The following is an 18,883-nucleotide window of genomic DNA, read 5'->3' on the forward strand; positions in this document are numbered from 1 at the left end:
AGCTTCTATGGGTAATCCAAAATAAAGAAATTATTACTTTATTCAAAGGACTTGGGCTACCCAACTTTCTATAGCTGCATACTCGACTTTTTTTCTTACCCAACTTTAATAATGGAAAAAGCTATGAAATTTTCCTTTCTACTACATTAAGAAACTATGGATTACCCTAAGAATTAGTATGTCCCTAAGATGCTCTTCTTATCTACTATATAACTAAAAAAATTGGAATATATATCCAACTAAGTGAAAGGTCAACTTAATCCTAGGATACCAGATACATAGGTTCTAAGTTCTTATAAGATACCTTAATATTCTTTTGATGGCCATCATATGGGATTCCTTAGAGTCAGCCTAAAAACTAGTACAAGATCTAATAGATCTTGCTTATAAGCCATATGAATAAAAGAGAAGAGAGTGTAGGCCAGTGTAGGATTGGGAAAGAGGGTTATATTGATGATGTGAAGAAAATGAAGAAATGAACCTCTTTTTTATAAGCTCATGTAAATCGTACAATTAAGGATAAGTCGAATAATGCAATCTACATAATTTTCATTATCCTAAGGAGTTGTTGGTATGACTAGTTAACAAAATCGATTGTATAGTGTGATGAGTAAATTGTATAGTATAATCAATAATAACATCAAAACATTTAACAGAGAAAGGCTAAAGGAAAAATTAGGGAAAAGAGAGGTGAGAGAAATAAAAATCTGGTTTTTGGATGAATTTGGGTCATTTTTTTCGTCGGCCTAGTTGGGAAACTTGTTCGTCTCAAGGTAAGCACATTATGTCTATCTCAAGTTTCAAAAATGTGTAAGTTTAAGCGAATATTTTGATTAAAATTTTGTATCTGTTAGTGAAAATGGGGATAACTTTGCACCGGTAAAACTTTTATCACGTAACATTTTATATGTTGTAGAGATTACGATTATGCACATTTTGAATATTTTCTAGAAAATTTTCATGAGGGGTTTTAAAAATTGTGGGAGTTTTATTGAATAGAAAATTGTCAAGATATTGAAAAATAATGTTATAGTACAACAAAAGTTTTAAAACATTATTTTACACAATCCCTAGTAATTTGATAAATTTCTAAAAATGTATTTTTTTTGCCTAGTTGGATTTTCTATTATCTACCATTATACAATACTATGAAATTTTGATATATGCTCAATTACTATTAAATTGTTATAATGTGATTATATATGTATATATGTGATTAAATTATATATGTTGGGAGCCACAAGGGGCAACAATCATTTGAAAATCTGTCTGTGTGAGAGAATTTTTTTGAGATATAAGGAGCCAGAATTCTATGAGATCTTATCTAAAATAGGGATATATGATATGTTCTAGTACTATAAGAACAAATAAAAAGGGTTATATGATATGTTCTGGTATTTTGTTATTTTGATTTTTATACAATAATGATTGGTTTAATTTTCAATTCTGTAGCTCTTACCTATAGCCATGTACTATAGTGTATATATTTATTTTGATGAAAGAAATAAATCTTATTGATGAGTTTTTCAATATTTGAATATTTTTGTAGATATATAGTTTGTCATTTATTTTAATAAATATTAGTAAAAATTTTGAAAAAAAATCCAAAACTAGATCTTAGGATTTGCATGTTACAGCTCAATACAATAGGACCTATCCTGGTTGGGTTAGGTTGTGACAAGCTTTTGTGGTATCAGAGCAATACTTTTGGAATTGTATCATAAAACATAGCTATTAGAATTGTTGTAAGTCTAGTGGGGTAGTTTCAAGTTTGTTTGAGTGTACATTATTTTTATTTTTATGTGGATGTATGTTCAGTTGTATATTCTATGTGATTATGGATCCATTAGACTTAGATATGACCAATGTACAGAGTGCTAGTCATGAAGCTCCTATATATGGTTTTCTTCTATTATTAATTCATATGTAGTTTCATAGTTTGTTATATTGATAGCCTAGAAGATGGGTGAGGCTTAAAGCAGGGTTCCTGTTATTAGATCAGAAGAGATAGACAAACATCTACATATGTTTTTGAGATCAAAGCCTACGAGATTTGAGGGCACAATTGAGCCCAGAGCAATAGAGTACTAGTTAAGGAGGTTGGAAAAGATATTTGATGGTATGTAATATCCTCCTGAGAGGAAGGTACCACTAGCAATCTTTCTCTCAAATGGCGAGGCAAAGTGCTGGTGGATGGGCCAGTAAGAGGAGAAATTTTAAAGGAGATTGAACTCTATGATTACTTAGGAGTAGTTCTCTGAGGTGTTTAGAGCCTAATTTGTACCCCCTTCTTCACAGAAACAAATGTAGGAGACTTTTTTGAGGTTGATTCAGGGGAGCAAGACAATTATGCAGTACGAGACAGAGTTCACTGCTTTGGCTAGGTATGCTACATAGTTGGTTAGCACTCTTGCAAAGAAGTGCTATAGATTTATAAGAGGAATTTTGGATAATCTGAGATAGCATCATGTGCCATTTCACATTTCTAATTTCTTTGAGCTTATGGAGAGAGCTTATCTGATAGAGAATGACCTGATGGCTACTCAACAACATTGGACTACTAGTATGAAGAGGCTAAGTGGTGAGACATCTAGTACTGGCTTTTCTAGAAAGAAGTGTAGATTTATACCTAGAGATTCTAGGAGAGATGGACAATCAACATCTATAGCAATTTCTGGTAGTGGCATCATAACTAGTTCTAGTTATGTTAGTATGGCACTTGTGTGTTAGAGTTATGGTCGATGCCATTCAGGTCAATGTTATAGGATGACTGAATAGTGTTTCAGACGATCAAATAGGACATTAGGTAGCAGAGTGTCCACAATTAGGATTTGACTGATGCTTTAAGTCCAGATCTAAGAGCTTTTTCAGATTGCTAGGAAGACTGAGGGAAGTTCCTCTTTGTACTTTTTTTAAGGAATCATCTGGTAGAGCTGGTAGTCTAGGTTTTGTGGCAAGGAGACCATCTGGTGGTAGTCAAAGAGAGCATAGTAGTTCTATAGCTCTAGCTCCAATTCAGCCAAGTGTATACAATTTCACTCATCAAGAGGCCTGAGATGCTCCTTATGTTATGACATATATGGTTTATATTTTTAAGTATCCATGTCATGTTTTATTATATTATGGAGCTAGTCATTCTTTTATTTTAAAGCATTTCTTTGATTCACTACACTTGGCTTCAGTTGCACTGTCTATTTCTCTTTTTATTATTTTACCGGCTGGAGATAATATGATAGCCAGTAGATTTTGTTTCTGTGATATTGAGATTTCTAAAAAGAAGTGAAAATCTAGTTTAATTTTATTACCCATTTCCTCATATGATGTTATTTTGGATATGAATTGGCTAAGTCAGTATGGGGCTTAGATTGATTGTTTGAAGAAGCAATTTACATTATTTATGGGTAGTAAAAGTTATGTATTCTAGGGAGAGGGTGTTTTATCCTGTTTGATCACTACGTTAGAAGAAAATAGATTATAAAAGAAGGGTTGTATGGTATTTTTGGCATCAGTTTGGGATAGGAGTATAGATGTTAGTTCTCTTTCTTATATCCCAGTAGTATAAGATTTTTCATATGTATTTCATGAGGAGTCAGTCAGTTTACCTCCAGATAAAGATATAGAGTTCTTTATTAATATATTTTCAAGTACAACCCTGACATCTAAAGCTTCATATAGGATGTCACCAAAGGAGCTTTAGGAGTTAAAGGTTCAGCTTCAGGAGTTGGTTGATAGGGGATTTATTTATCCTAATGTTTCTTCCTCTAGAGCACTTATTTTATTTATGAAGAAAAAGAATTGTATAATGCGTACATGTATTGACTATAGGAAGTTAAACAAAGTCACTATCAAGAATAAGTATCCACTACCACAGATTGATGATTTATTTGATCAGCTTCTTGGATCTTCTATATTTTCAAAGATTGATCTGTGATCTGGTTATTATCATGTGAAGGTGAGAGAAGCTGATGTAATGAAGATAACTTTCAGTACTCGATATGGACACTATGAGTTTTTGGTCATGCCATTTGGGGTAACTAATGCACTAGCTATATTTATGGACCTGATGAATAAAGTATTTAAAGATTATCTGGATCAATTTATGATTATTTTCATAGATGATATTTTGGTATATTCTACTTTAGAGAAAGATCATGCCAGACATTTAAGAAGTGTATTAGAGAATTTGAGGCAACACCAATTGTATGTAAAATTCTCCAAAGGTGAGTTCTGCTGAGGAGTATTTCTTTTTTAGGACACGTGGTGAGTGGTGATGGTATTTCTGTTGATTCCCAAAAAAGTTCAGGCAGTCACTAATTAGCCGAGACCTACTACTATGTTATTATAGAAAATTTGTAAAGGAATTTTCTCAAATTTTAGCACCTCTGACGAGACTGACTTATAAGTTAGTAGCTTTTGTCTGGACACTAGAGTGTAAGGCTAGTTATTAGAGATTAAAGGATTGTTTGACTTCTACTCCATTTTTGGCTCTTCCCTCTAGTATATAAGGATTTCAAGTATTCGGTGATGCTTCACTGATAGGTTTGGTGTGTGTTTTAATGCAGTATGGTTGGGTGATATCTTATGCTTCAAGATAGTTGAAGCCACATGAAAGGAATTATCCAATGCATGATCTAAAGTTGGTTACTATTATATTTGCTTTAAAGATTTGGCATCATTATTTGTACGATGTCAACTATGAAATTTTTATAGATCATCAGAGTCTAAAGTATATATTTACTGAGAAGGATCTAAATTTGAGGCAAATGAGGTGGCTTGAGTTAATCAAGGACTATGATATGACTATTCAATATCAACCTAGTAAGGCTAATATGGTGGCAGATGTTCTGAGCAGGAAGTCTTCAGGATTATCATGTATGCAACTCACTTCTGATGAGTATTTGATATGAGATATGAAGACATTATAATTAGATGTGTGGGATTCTTGTATAGTAACTCAAATGATCATTCAGTCATCTTTAGAATAAAAGATTCAGGAAGCTCAAAAATTAAATGTAGAATATTCAAATTTGATTGATTACATTAAATATGGCAAGAAATCTAAACTACGAGTTTCCGACTATGTTGTTATTTTCTATAAGGATAGAATTTAATTTTTTGAGATTTGATCAAGGATATTCTAGATGAAGTTCATTATTCAGGCTATATTATTCATCTAGGAAGTAGCGAGATGTACGGAGATCTGAAGAGTATGTTTTGGTGGCTTGGATTGAAGAAGGATATATCGGAGTTTGTTTTGAAATATGAGGCCCGTTAGCCAGTGATGGAAGAGCATCGGTGATCAGGAGGTCTTCTATAGTTGTTACCTATTCCAAAGTGAAAATGGGAAGAGGTAACAATAGATTTTGCTTTTGGATGCCCAAGATCGAGGCAAGTGCATGATATTATTTGGGTTGTTGTTGATCAACTGACAAAATCTGCCCATTTCCTTTTAATTAAATAGACATATCTGGTGGACAAGTTAGCATATATCTATTTTAAAGATATTATCAAGTTGCATGGTGTGTCGAAAGTGATTGTATCTTAATGATATGGAAGGTTTATCTCCAGATTATGGAGAGGTATTCAATAGGGACTGGGTACAAAGTTGCAGTTCAGTTTAGATTTTCATCCACAAACAAACGGATAGTCTAAAAGGACTATTTTGATATTGGAGGATCTTTTGAGATTATATGTTTTGGATTTTGGGGGTTGTTGGGAGGTGAAAGTTCATCACGAATTTAAGCCATTATGAACTAATCTTGAGGCTAACCAAGAGGGGGGTGAATTGGATATTTAAAACTTCTTTAACTAAAAGAAATATATTTTTATATCTTACAGCAAAAACAAAATAAATCAATAATAAAAAGATTAATAAAAGATTTCACCCAAGCAATTAATTATAATAAAAATAAAGTGTGGAAATAATAAAGGAAAGAACATACCATATTTATAGTGGTTCGGTCCATCTTGACCTACGTCCACTCCTCGGAGGCACCCTCCAAGTATTGCACTAAACATTTAGTGACTCTCCTTTAACCCCCACAGCTAGGTGGAGAAGCCTTTACAAAATCACTCACACCTTCCCCGGTGCAATGCAGTAGCCGGGTCCTTTGACACCAAAGAGATCTTCTTCTTCCCAAAACTTCCCTCAAGATGAACCTTGAATTTGATGGTACTAAGGTGCAAGCTTGCCGGAGCAACCGTGTGAAACTCCCTCCCCCCCTCCCCCCACACACACACTCCCTTGAAGCCCCCTCCAAGGATCTTCTCCCTCTCTCAAACTCCACCCTTTCCTATATCCCTTTTAAGTTCTCTCTTTAAGTTTTCTCCAAAATAATGAAGCTTCAAAGGCTGCTAAAGACACTTATCAAGTGCCTTGACATAGCTTAAATAAAGGGCTTTGAAAAACCCTAAAAAATAATCTTAGTGGCAAATATTATCCAAGACGACCACAGGATTGTCCCATACAATGTGCTTAAAAAGAGGGCTTCAGAGAACCCAAAACTCAATTCCAGCGGCAAATATCATCTAGGATGATTGCATGATTATCCCGTACGATATGCTTAAAAAGAGGGCTTCATAAAAGCCTAAAAACTCAATTATTGCTCTAAATATCATCCTTTACGATCTTGGGATTGTCCAGGATGATGTGCAGAATTTGACCTGATAGTCCAGGATGATCACCTGAACAATTTGATCAAATTTGAACTGATCGTACAGGATGATTCTGTGATCGTCCAGTATGATCAGAATATCAAATTAAACATATTTGATTGACTAATGATAAGAATAATTTAGGTATAATTGATATTAATCGTCCATGATGATATGGATCGTCCAGGACAATTTGAATAAAAATTGGAAATTACAATCTTGCTTAAATTATGATGGTGGCTAAGGTTTTGAGATTATATTGGGTCGTCCAAGATGATTAGTTCAACATTTGAACTTCTGGTTTTGACTTAATCTCACTCTCTCTGAGTGTGTGTGCACATGGTCACTTAGCAAACATACACCCTTAAAGGATATGACTCAAGAATACAAAAGTACATCAATGAATATTACAAATGTCTTTAAAGCATAGCCTATTCTACCCAATCTTGAGCCATATATCTTTGTTAGATGGTGCATGGTGTCCCTGAAATATTAATATACATACAAACAAATATGTAATAAAAATATTCAGAGATATAAAGATGCGAGTCATAATATTTATTATCATCAAAATTATAAACTCATGAGCTCGAGTCGTATAATCTCCCCCTTTTTAATGATGACAAACATTACTGGTTGAATTTGCAAATCAAAAGTATTTTCTCTTAATCTCCCCCTCACTAAGATAAAAAAAATAGAGGAAAATATAATTTTCTATATTTTTATTTTTTATTATTTTAAAAAGTATAACAAAATAAATAAAAAAGATAAACTAAAACATATATAAATATAACAATATATTCTCCCCTTTTGACATTATCAAAAAGAGGAAGAGCACAGAAAATCAGAATAGTAAAAAATGATTAAAAAATAAAATGATCCCCCATATGATGAAGATGATTTTTTTAAATTAAATATTCTTACAATGAGAAAGTTACCTCTTGATTTTATTCAAAAACTTAATAAGGAATGTATTGACAATGCATAACCAAGAAAGATCATAAATTTAAAAATTATAAATCCAAGCTCAAGTTCCTTAAAAGGCTAAAAAATATTTTAATCCAATATCTAAATCAAGGAACAAATTAGAAAAAAAACACTAATTTTTTAAAAACTCCTTTCATGAAATATTTCAAATAGAATATTAATGCAAAAATTGGTAAATTAAGAATCATGATTTTCAAATTCAAGTATAAAAAATATCAATAGATAAAAAGGGTTTTATTAAGATTTAAGTACAAGACAGGTAAACTTTGTTGAGTCCAGTAATTAGGTTGTTAAGCCTAAGTAACACTAATTTTTTTAAAACTCATTTCATGAAATATATCATATAGAATATTAATGCAAAAATTGATAAATTAAGAATCATTATTTTCAAATTAAATTATAAAAAATATCAATAAATAAAAAAGGTTTTATTAAGATTTAAGTACAAGAAAAGTAAACTTACTTTTAGTGTGCTCATTTTTTGCCTCTTATAAGTTGTTTGGCTCATTTTGCGCATTTTTTTATTTTTAATGCAGTTTCCATATCTTTATAGATTTGGCATCATTACACATCTTTTTATTTTTGATATATTTTATGTATCTTTTTAAATTTGGTATCATTCTCCTTTTTCGTTCAACAAATTTTCTTCTTTTTTGTAATTTTAAAAAAATTAAAACAAATTCATTCTATTAAAAATTTTTAAGCAAGTTCCTATTCGTTCCATGTGCTCAATAGGAGATAATTGTCTGATCATCCCGTACGAACGGATATCGTTCAGTACGATCAATATAAATTTTTTATGATGTCCTTATGTGTGTGTATGTTTTTATTCACTCAATTACAATCACTCCCTTTCAAACTTAATTCAAAGAAAAGACAAACATCAATTAAATAAAATATCTCATGTTGAATTTGAATTGAAGTTTTCGTAGTCTGGAGTCTGATTTTCCTGAAATGTTAGTACACACAAGAGCAAGTGCAAATCTTCTGAAATTGTTAGGAGATAACTATACATTTGAACAATAATGTTTGGAATCATCAAAACTACATAAGTTGCATAAATATAACTCATTCAAATAGCAACTATTCAAACAAACTTAGTTTTAGTGTGCTCATTTTGTGCCTCTTATCAGTTGTTTGGCTCATTTTGATCATTTTATTACTTTTAATATAGTTTGCATATCTTTCTAGATTTGGCGTCATTACACATCTTTTAATTTTTGATATATTTTATGTATCTTTTTAAATTTGGCATCATTCTCCTTTTTCGTTCAACAATTTTTTTTTTTTTGTAATTTTTAAAAAATTAAAACAAATCCATTCTATTGACAAAAATAAACTACTTAATTAAGAAAATTATGAGGTGGATTTAACAACTTGCAAAATATCCCTATGCGATTGACAAAATATAGGGAGATGAAAAAATTGAACTTCAAAATCAAATTTATAATATGATAAAATTTGAATTAAAAGTAAAATAACATCTTTAAGAAAAGAGATAGAGAGACAAAATCATGAGTTTCCTTCCTTTGATTGTTTTTAGAAAAGTCAAGCACAACTTACATAAGAATTCAAGAAAAATAGGAGGAGAATTTTTCATTTTTTAGAAAAAATGATCAATTTTTTTAAAGGATTTGATTTTCTAAAGTGTATATGAAACAAAAAAGATGATATGTGTGTGTTGATCAAATAAAACTTTACAAAAAAGAAAGACTAATTTAAAATTTCAAAACAAAAAAAAAACTAAGAAGAAAAAAAAACATAGAAAATAAACAGCAACATAATGAACAAAAACATGAATATATAAATAAATAAATACACAAATAAGGGTTTAAACATCATCTTGCTCCTAGTCTGATGATTCAGAAGCTATGTCTACCTAGGAGATTTTTTGCTTTTCATTATTTTTCCTTTTTACAATTTACTTAGCTTTACTCTTTTTCATTGTAGGAAGAGTTTTCAAATTAGGGTACTAATTTTTCATATGTCCATATTTCCTACATCAAAGAAAGTAAGGTCATAAGAAATATTAACATTCTTACCATTTTTATCATTATTTTTCTTTTGTTGATGCCTTTGCTTATGTTTTTGTAGGCTTTCTAATTTGCTTGTTAAGTCATCACTTTCGTCATCTATTAAGTCACTTTTCTCCATGTCTTAAGTATTTAGCACTAACATTTCACATGCATCTAAAAGTCTTTAACCCAAACTTTACTCATAGGTAATGAGTGAGCCAATCAAATTATCAATAGAATATTCATTCAAATTTTTAAATTAATAAATAGTAACAACTTTGGCAGCAAACTTATAAAGTAGACAAAATAGAATTTTATTGACCTTTTCAAAGTTTGAAAATTCCTTACCTAAAGTATGTAATGATGTCACAATTTGAATAAACCTAGTATAAATGTCTAAGATCATCTCATAAGTTTTCATGTAGAATAATTCACAATCATGCATTAAAGTATTCAACATGGATTACTTGATTTCACTAGTACCTTCGTATATAGTGTGTAATTTATCCTAAATTTCCTTGCCAGTAGTGCACATGGATACTAACATATAATCTTTAGAATTTAAAGTATAGAAAAAATAGTTTAAACATTTAGCATTCAATTGAGCATTGATTTATTCTACCCTTTTTCATTGATTAAAAGAAATATTAATTTTAATTCCATCTATAACACGTTACGGTATAGAATAACTAGTTAAAATTATTTGCCACATCTTGTAATTAATTGATTGCAAGAAAATAGACATGCAAAATTTAAAAAAAAAAACATTTTTAAATAAAGATGGTCTGGTGATTGAATAACCTTCCTCAATATTATGATTAAAAAAATTAGCAATTGATCGAAATTCAAAAAGTTTTTAAACTTAATTTTAAATCACACTCTGATATCACTTGAAAGTTTGTCACAAATATTTAGCCCTTATGAACTAATCATGAGGATAACCAAGAGGGAGGGGGGGGGGGGTAAATTGGATATTTAAAACTTTTTTAATTAAAAGAAATATCTTTTTATATCTTATAGTGGAAATAAAATAAATCAATAATAAAAAGATTAATCATAGATTTCACTCAAGTAGTTAAATGTAATAAAAATAAAGTGCATAAATAATAAAGGAAAGAACATACTAGATTTATAGTGGTTTGGTCCAACTTGACCTACATCCACCCCTCGGAGGCACCCTCCAAGTATTGCATTAAACTTTTAGTGACTCTCCTTTAGCCCCCACAGCTAGGCAGAGAAGCCTTTATAAAATCACTTTCACCTTCCCCAGAGTGACGGAGTAGCCAGGTCCTTTGACACCAAAGAGATTTTCTTCTTTCCAAAACTTCCCTCAAGACAAACCTTGAATCATATGGTACTAAGATGCAAGCTTGCTAGAGCAACCGTGTGAAACCCCCTCAACACTCCCTTGAAATCCCCTCCAAGGATCTTCTCCCTCTCTCAAACTCCACCCTTTTCTCTCTCCCTTTTAACTTCTCTCTTTAAGTTTTCTCCAAAAGAATGAAGCTTCAATGGCTACCGAAGACACTGATCAAGTGCCTTGATAAAACTTAAATAGAGGGCTTTAAAAAACTCTAAAAAATAATCTTGGTGATAAATATCATCCAGGATGATTACAGGATCGTCCCATACGATGTGCTTAAAAAGAGGGCATCATAAAACCCTAAAAACTGAATTTTAGTGCCAAATATTTTCCAGGATGATCTCAATATCATCCCGTATGATGTGCTTAAATATGAGGCTTCAAAAAAACCTAAAAACTTAATTCTTGTGTCAAATATTATCTAGTACAATCACGAGATCATCCAAGATGATGTGTAGAATTTGACTTGATAGTCCAAGACGATCGCCTGGGCGATATAATCAAATTTGTACTGGTCATACATGATGATTCTGTGATCATCCAGTATGATCCGAATCTCAAATTAAGCAGATTTATTTGACTAATTATAGGATTAATTTAGGCATGATTAATATTAATCATCTATGACGATTTGTATTGTCCAGGATAATTTGAACAAAAAACTAAAACTTGCAATCTTGCCTAAATTATGATGGTGATTAGGGTTTTGAGATTATATTGGATTTTCCAGGATGATATAAATCATCTAGGATGATTAGTTCAACATTTGAACTTCTAGTTTTGACTTAATCTCACACCCCTTGAGTTTGTGTGTACATGGTCACTAAGCAAGCATACACCCTTATAAGACATGACTCAAGAAAATAAAAGTACATCAATAAATATGACAAATGTCTTTAAAGCATAGCCTATTCTATCTAATCTTGAGCCATGCATCTTCATTAGATGGTATATAGTGTCCCTGAAATATCAATATACTCACAAATAAATATATAATAAAAATACTATGAGACATAAATATGTGAGCCATAATATTTGTTATCAATAAAATCATAAACTCGTGAGCTCGAGTCGCAATAGGAGGATCATATCCCATTGATAGAGTTTGTATATAATAATAGTTATTAGTCCAGCATAGGCATGGCTCCTTATGAAGCTCTGTATGGAAGAAAATGTAGGACTCCTTTGACTTTGATAGAGGTGGGAGATAAAAATGTGATAGGTTCAGCCTTTGTGGATGATACTACTATAAATATCTATTTTATTAGAGAAAGGTTAAAATCTGCACAAGATAGATGTAAAAAGTATTACAATCAGAAGCACAAGTTGGCCGAGTTTCAGATTAGTGACCTGGTTTATGTCAATGTTAGCACTATAAAAGGTGTTAGTAGATTTAGGAAAATTAGCAAGCTCAGTTCAAGGAATATTGGACCTTTTAAGATCATTGAGATAATTGGTAGTTCTGCTTATAGATTATTATTACCTGATCATATGTATGATATATACAATTTGTTTCATATATCATATTTGAGAAAGTAGGTGTTTAATTGTAGGAAGAGATTATCTACTGATTATGTTGAGGTTCATCAAAATCTATAGTACAAAGAAGAATCTTAAAGAATTTTAGCATATGATGTGAGAAAATTGATAAGTAAACAAATTCCTATGGTTAAGGTATAGTTGAAGCATAAGACAACTTGGGAGAAGAAATATGATATTAAGCAGTTGTATCCAGGTTTATTCTAACTCATTATACTTTGAAAATGTCGAGGACAATATATTTTTTAAGGTGGATAGATTATGAAACACTTTAAATTTTCAAGATTATTTTGGTTGAGCTAGAGAAGTCCAAATCATAAGCCATCTTTTCAAGAACATTTATAATGTCGTGTTTTAGTTTCTTTAATTTTTTCATAATTTTTGTACACTGTCAAAATTTCTTAAAAAATTGTCACCTATCAGGACAAGTGGGTTTTTTGGGACTGTCAGGCATCCGTTTTGCAAATTGATTTCACCAAAATTTTCTAAATTAAATTAGATAATTTATAGCAAAAAATAGGGATAACTTTGCAACGGTAAAACTTTCACCGCATAACTTTTTATATATTATAGAGATTATGTTTATGCACATTTGAATATTTTCTGAAAACTTTTCACAAAAAGATTTAAAATTTTTGTGATTTTTATTGAATATAAAATTATCATAATGCTAAAAAATAGTGTCGTAGCATAATAAAAGTCTTAAAATATTTTTTTAAACAATCCTTGATAATTTGGTAATTTTCTAAAAATATGCATTTTTGCCTAGTTAGATTTTCTGTTGTCTACCGTTATACAATACTGTAAAATTTTTATACATGCTCAATTACTATTTGATTGTTATAATGTGATGATATATATGCATATATGATTAAATTATATATGTTGGGAGCCATAAGGGGCCTGAATCCTTTGAGATTCTGTTTGTGTTAGGGAATTTTTGAGAGATATAATGGACTAGAATCCTTTGAGATTTTGTCTGAGACAAGAATATCATATATATTCTAGTTTTGTAAGCACAGATAAAAAGGGAGTTATAAGGGGTTAGAATCCCTTTAAGATTCTGTCTGGGTCCACGAAATGTGATCTAAACTACTCTGTGATATGAATTTCAATTTATTCATTTATTTTACTATTATTTGAATCACAGAATAACTTATATACATTTATTACATTTTCTAATTTTGTGATTCTCAGTTCATTGATTTATTGAAACTATAATTAACTACTTTTAAATATTCAGCAAATTATTTTATAAAAGAATATTTAAAAATTTAAATTGGTTTATATGGCTTGCTGAGCTATTATAGCTCACTATAGTTTTACTTCTAGTTTACAGGATCTGGGAAGGGGAAAGAGAATATGGAATCATAGTTCAGGATCAGGTCTAACGTCATAGGTATTTTATTATTTTTATTTTTGTATAGTCATGGCAAGTTTAATTTTCAATTCTATAGCCCTTGCGTGTAGCCATATACTTTGGTGTAGATATTTATTTTGATAAATGAAAGAAATCTTATGGATGAGTTTTTTAGTATTTGGATTTTTAGTAGCTTTGTACTTTTTCATTTATTTCAATGAATATTTGTAGAAAATCTTTAAAAATTCTAAAATTAGATCTTGTGATTTGCATGTCATAGCTCAACATGATAGGACCTGTCCTGATCGGGTTGGGTTATGACAGGTAAAATAAGAAACTAGTAATCCCTCTATATTTCTTTTGATCGACTGATTTACTATCTTAATCTTTATAATTTAGGTGGTTGGGCTCATTGGTGTACTCATGCTCTTACAACCTTCCATGCAAAATTTTATCAAAATTTTTTAATCTTTATAATTTGGCTTAAGAATATACCTTCCTATCTTTATCTGATATTAAAACTAAAGAAATAAGTGAATTCGCCTATCATATTCATCATAAATTTACTACTCATAGTGGAATAAAATTCCTTGCATAATTCATCATCAGTGGATCAAAAAAGAATATCATCAACAATCATATAAAATATGAGTATAAATTCTCTAATTCTCTTAATAAATAAGGTGGTGTCTATAGTGCCCTTAATGAAGGAGTTTTCTAATAAAAATTTACAAAATCAATCATACCACACTATAGGAGCTTGCTTAAGCCCACAAAGTGATTTCTTAAGTTTATAATTATGATTGGGAAAGGAAAAACTCCCGTGCCTTATTTCTAACTATTGATCCATAGTTATTTAATATATTTGTGAATACCCATTTAGTTCCTACAAGACTGTGATCAGAGGGTCTATTTACTAACTCTCATGCATCATTTCTAACAAATTGATTTAGTTATTTTTGCATAGCTATAATCTATAATTCATCTTATAGTGTTATCCAAATCTATACTAACTGATTTTATCATAAAGATGAAATCTATGTGGCTAACCTCCTCTCTAAGATAATATCTAGTCCTAATCCTTTTAAATATGTCTTCTAAGATAATATCTCGAGGGTGTTTAGATGAAGACATCCATTCCCAAGACAATAGATCCTAAGCTTCTTCTCTAATTTAACATTTTTCACTCTATCGATTATCTCTTCTTCTTTATCATCATCTCTAGTTTTGAAAATCATATTTGATTTGTCAAATTTAACATGGGTGGAATCTTAAATAACTAAGTTTCTTTTATTGAATATTCTAGTAGTCGTGTATACTAAGTAATATCCTAAGAAAATAACTTCATCTTCCTTTGCATCAAATACTTCTAAATGAGATTTTAGAAGAGTCCTTTTGTTTGAATGGCAGTATCCTATGCCACAACCTTGATTCATCAACAATTGTTTTCAAATAGCAAACATTACTTTTTTTATCATTGTCTTTTGAATTATTCATATACATATTATTAATTCTAGTTTCTTTTAAAGTAGTTTTGCCAATTAAAATTATTAAGCATTTGGTAGAAATGAATTTATATTAAATTTCTTATCATAAATTTTATTAATGTTTAAATGATTATGTTTTGATCTTTCTAATAAAATAATATTTTCAAAAAATATATATCAACTTTATGAATAGTACCTGCACCAACTTCCTTTATGGTGGTATTTGAAAGTTCGATATAAGATGTTAACCTAGGTAAATTATCCCTTGGAGCACCAACAAGGGGGTGAATTTTTTTATTAAGAAAAACCTTTAACACAATATAATTTATTTTTAGATTTTTTTAATAACTTAAAAAAACAATATTATCACCCGAGGCGGAAGAAAATTAACGAAACAAAACTTTTAACTATGGTGATGATGCATTACTCAAAATAATATGTCATTAAACATCTGATTTACCAACATAAAATTTTTAGAAAATTAAAGCACAAAAAAGTAAATTGCAAGAAGTAAAACTCAGAATAAATACACCAGATTTTTATAGTGGTCCAATCAAACCATGACTTACGTCCACTTCCTAAAGGCCTCCTCTCTAAGTATTGTACTAAAACTTTAGTGTCTCTCCTTTATCCCCCATAGCTAAGTGGAGAAGCCCTTATAATCATTTCACCAACCCGGTGTGGTAGAGAACCTTGACCATTTTTCACCCTCTAGGTGAAGGCAGAGAACCAAGCAATTCTTTTTCACCCTTCTAGTGAAATCAAAGGACATAACAATCCTTTTTCACCCTCTAGGTGAAGGCAGAGAACCTCAATGATCTTCGGGCTGATGCTCTTCTTCCCAGAGCCACCCAAGAAAGAAAGACACTCAAAGGAAATAAGACAAAAGCTTGCTTAGAGCAACCGTGTAAAAACTCTCATCTCCCTCACAAACAAACTTTTCGTTCTCCTTCCCAAACCTCTCCAGGATCTCTTCTCAAAGCTCTCTCTCTAGAAAACCCAACAACTAAAAAACCTAAAATAAGTCTATTAAGAGAGCTTAAATGTAAGGCTTCACAAAAAGCCCTAATAATTCAATTATTTCAATTATGATCGTATAATACGATAAGTTTAAAAGAATGAATTAAATGATGGAATTATTATTGGTTAAGATTTCAAATTAATTTTGTTATATCCTAAAATCCCCCTTATTAGTTAATTATTTAAAAATAGGGAGTTTTTTATGTTTTAAAATAATGAATTAGAAAACTAATCATTAATAGGAGAATAACACATAATTGGGAAATAAATAAAACTAGAATAATCATAGCAAAGTATAAGTACAACCTACCAACAACAATCTACTCCCCATTTTGATATCACCAAAAAGGAGGAACAACTAAGCATAATAAGCAAAAACAAAATAAACATTATAATGAAAGGAGAAACTTAGACAAGAACTAAAACAACACATGTTAAAAGTAGGAAGGTCCTAATATGCTACAAGCATAACACTTAATCCCTATAAATGGATTCTCTAATCTATATGAGGAATAATGTCTTCTTTTAAAATATGGTGGTGTATGATATGTTTTTATGTGTGGCTTTACAATTTTTATAGGCCCTAACATATTTTTAAGTGTTTTGATCTTTTTTATTAAATTTTATATTCACTTTTTAAAATGCATGCTTCAACTTTTAAAGCATGCTTATCTTGATGTAAATATAGTGCGTATATTTTTACTTCTTTGAATGCTTATTCTATCTCAAGATGCTCTTTTTTCAAGAATTCAAGCTTCTTCCCCAACTTATAATGGCATGCTAAGAGGTGGGTGGGGGGTGAATAAGTAATTTAATAAATTTCTTCAAAAATATTTTGAACTAGAAAACAAATTTAAATTTAATGAAGAAATTTTTTAATGAATAAAATAAATCAACTTACCACACAACTTAAAATAGATAGATTTTTTTTTTCAAATTTTGTAGAAATAAATAGTTTGTTGTTTTTCCTTCTCTTATTTTTTTCACTTTTTAACATAAATATGAATCAAAATCAACCATAGAAAATTTGTTCCATTGATATAACCATAACCAACTAGAGTGATAAAAAAATTTATTTAAGTAAACTATAGAAATAAAATGTGAAAAGTAAAGAGACGCAAACCAATTTTGAGATGATGGTGGCGTCAAGAGGGAAGCTAATGGCTATAAGGGTACTAGTGGGGTAATCGACTCAAGCAAGGTTATTGGAGAAAGATTTATGGTAGATGGGGATTGTTGCTCCCCTACTCCCCTGATAGAGAGGTTGAATGTGATGTTTCCACAAATGGGTCAAGGTTAGTATTATTCCCATAGTAAAATCATATAATAATAAAGGTAAGTAGATGTTCCTTGTAAGATTTCGTCAATTGTGACCATGGTTCTTTCATAGAAGTTCATTGGAAGAGGAATTTTTTCTCTAATTAATATGATGGTAAGTATTCTAAAGATTTCTTAGTTAATTGAATTGGTAGTTCTCTTTCTTGGCCCTCAAGCAATTTAGCAATAAATGGTGCTTTCCAACTAGATAGTCTTAATAATCAAACCTAGGATCATGCTGTCATAAGTGGAGAGTTCAATTTGATCAACAATGGCTCTAAGGATTGTTTACATTTTGGTTTTGGTTTTATGATAGATAGGTTTATATTTGAGGTCATTGTTCATATTCATTATGGTGATCCTGCTAAATCTATATACTTTGCAAATTCATTAATGCAACTTCATCCTATGAATTTTCCAGATGCTCAGTCTATTCAAATTAATGCCGCTAAAGATTTGAAAACTTGTTATAATAAAGAAGTAGATTGGAGATTGGAGAGAATGTTTATCAAAATTTACTAAGGATTTGCAACAAAAAAAATACTTCAAATATGTGGAAGATACCTAAATATTCTAGTTGATGAACTCTAAATCTATTTCTTATTTTTTTGATGATGGTAATTCTATCAAACTAGTTATAGAATCTCTTAAAATTAATTTTCAAAATATTCATATGGATCTTATGGGGATGATTCTTGGAAAAAAACACCCTTTCTTTATCCTTAATTTTTAATTAAAAAGGTAATGCTCTAAATTTGGTTCTTTCAAAGTTTCCTTTATTGGGATGGTCTATTTTATGTGTTTATTTAACTAATGATGCCATGGAATCTATCCTATGGGGTGGTCCATGTTTGATTGGTTAACAAGTTATTAGCCTTGATGAATATGCTCCCAAATTTAATTCCAATTCCATGATGGGAATTCTTTGTCCTATGTGGATATGCTTTATACAACTTCGTCTTCATTTTTGGGATGATAATAATATCAGTAAGATGCATCAATCATTTTCCAACCTAATTTTTTGGATGCAAAAAATAAATAAATGGCGCCGAAGAGATTTGTTTAGGTTAAAAGTGTTCAAAAGAGATTTTAAAAAGATTAATTTTCTTTGAGAAATTTAATTTTAGAATCTCAATCTCAA

Source organism: Dendrobium catenatum, unplaced genomic scaffold (assembly GCF_001605985.2).
Source record: "Dendrobium catenatum unplaced genomic scaffold, ASM160598v2 fragScaff_scaffold_1557, whole genome shotgun sequence".
In the NCBI taxonomy this organism is placed as follows: Eukaryota; Viridiplantae; Streptophyta; class Magnoliopsida; order Asparagales; family Orchidaceae; genus Dendrobium; species Dendrobium catenatum.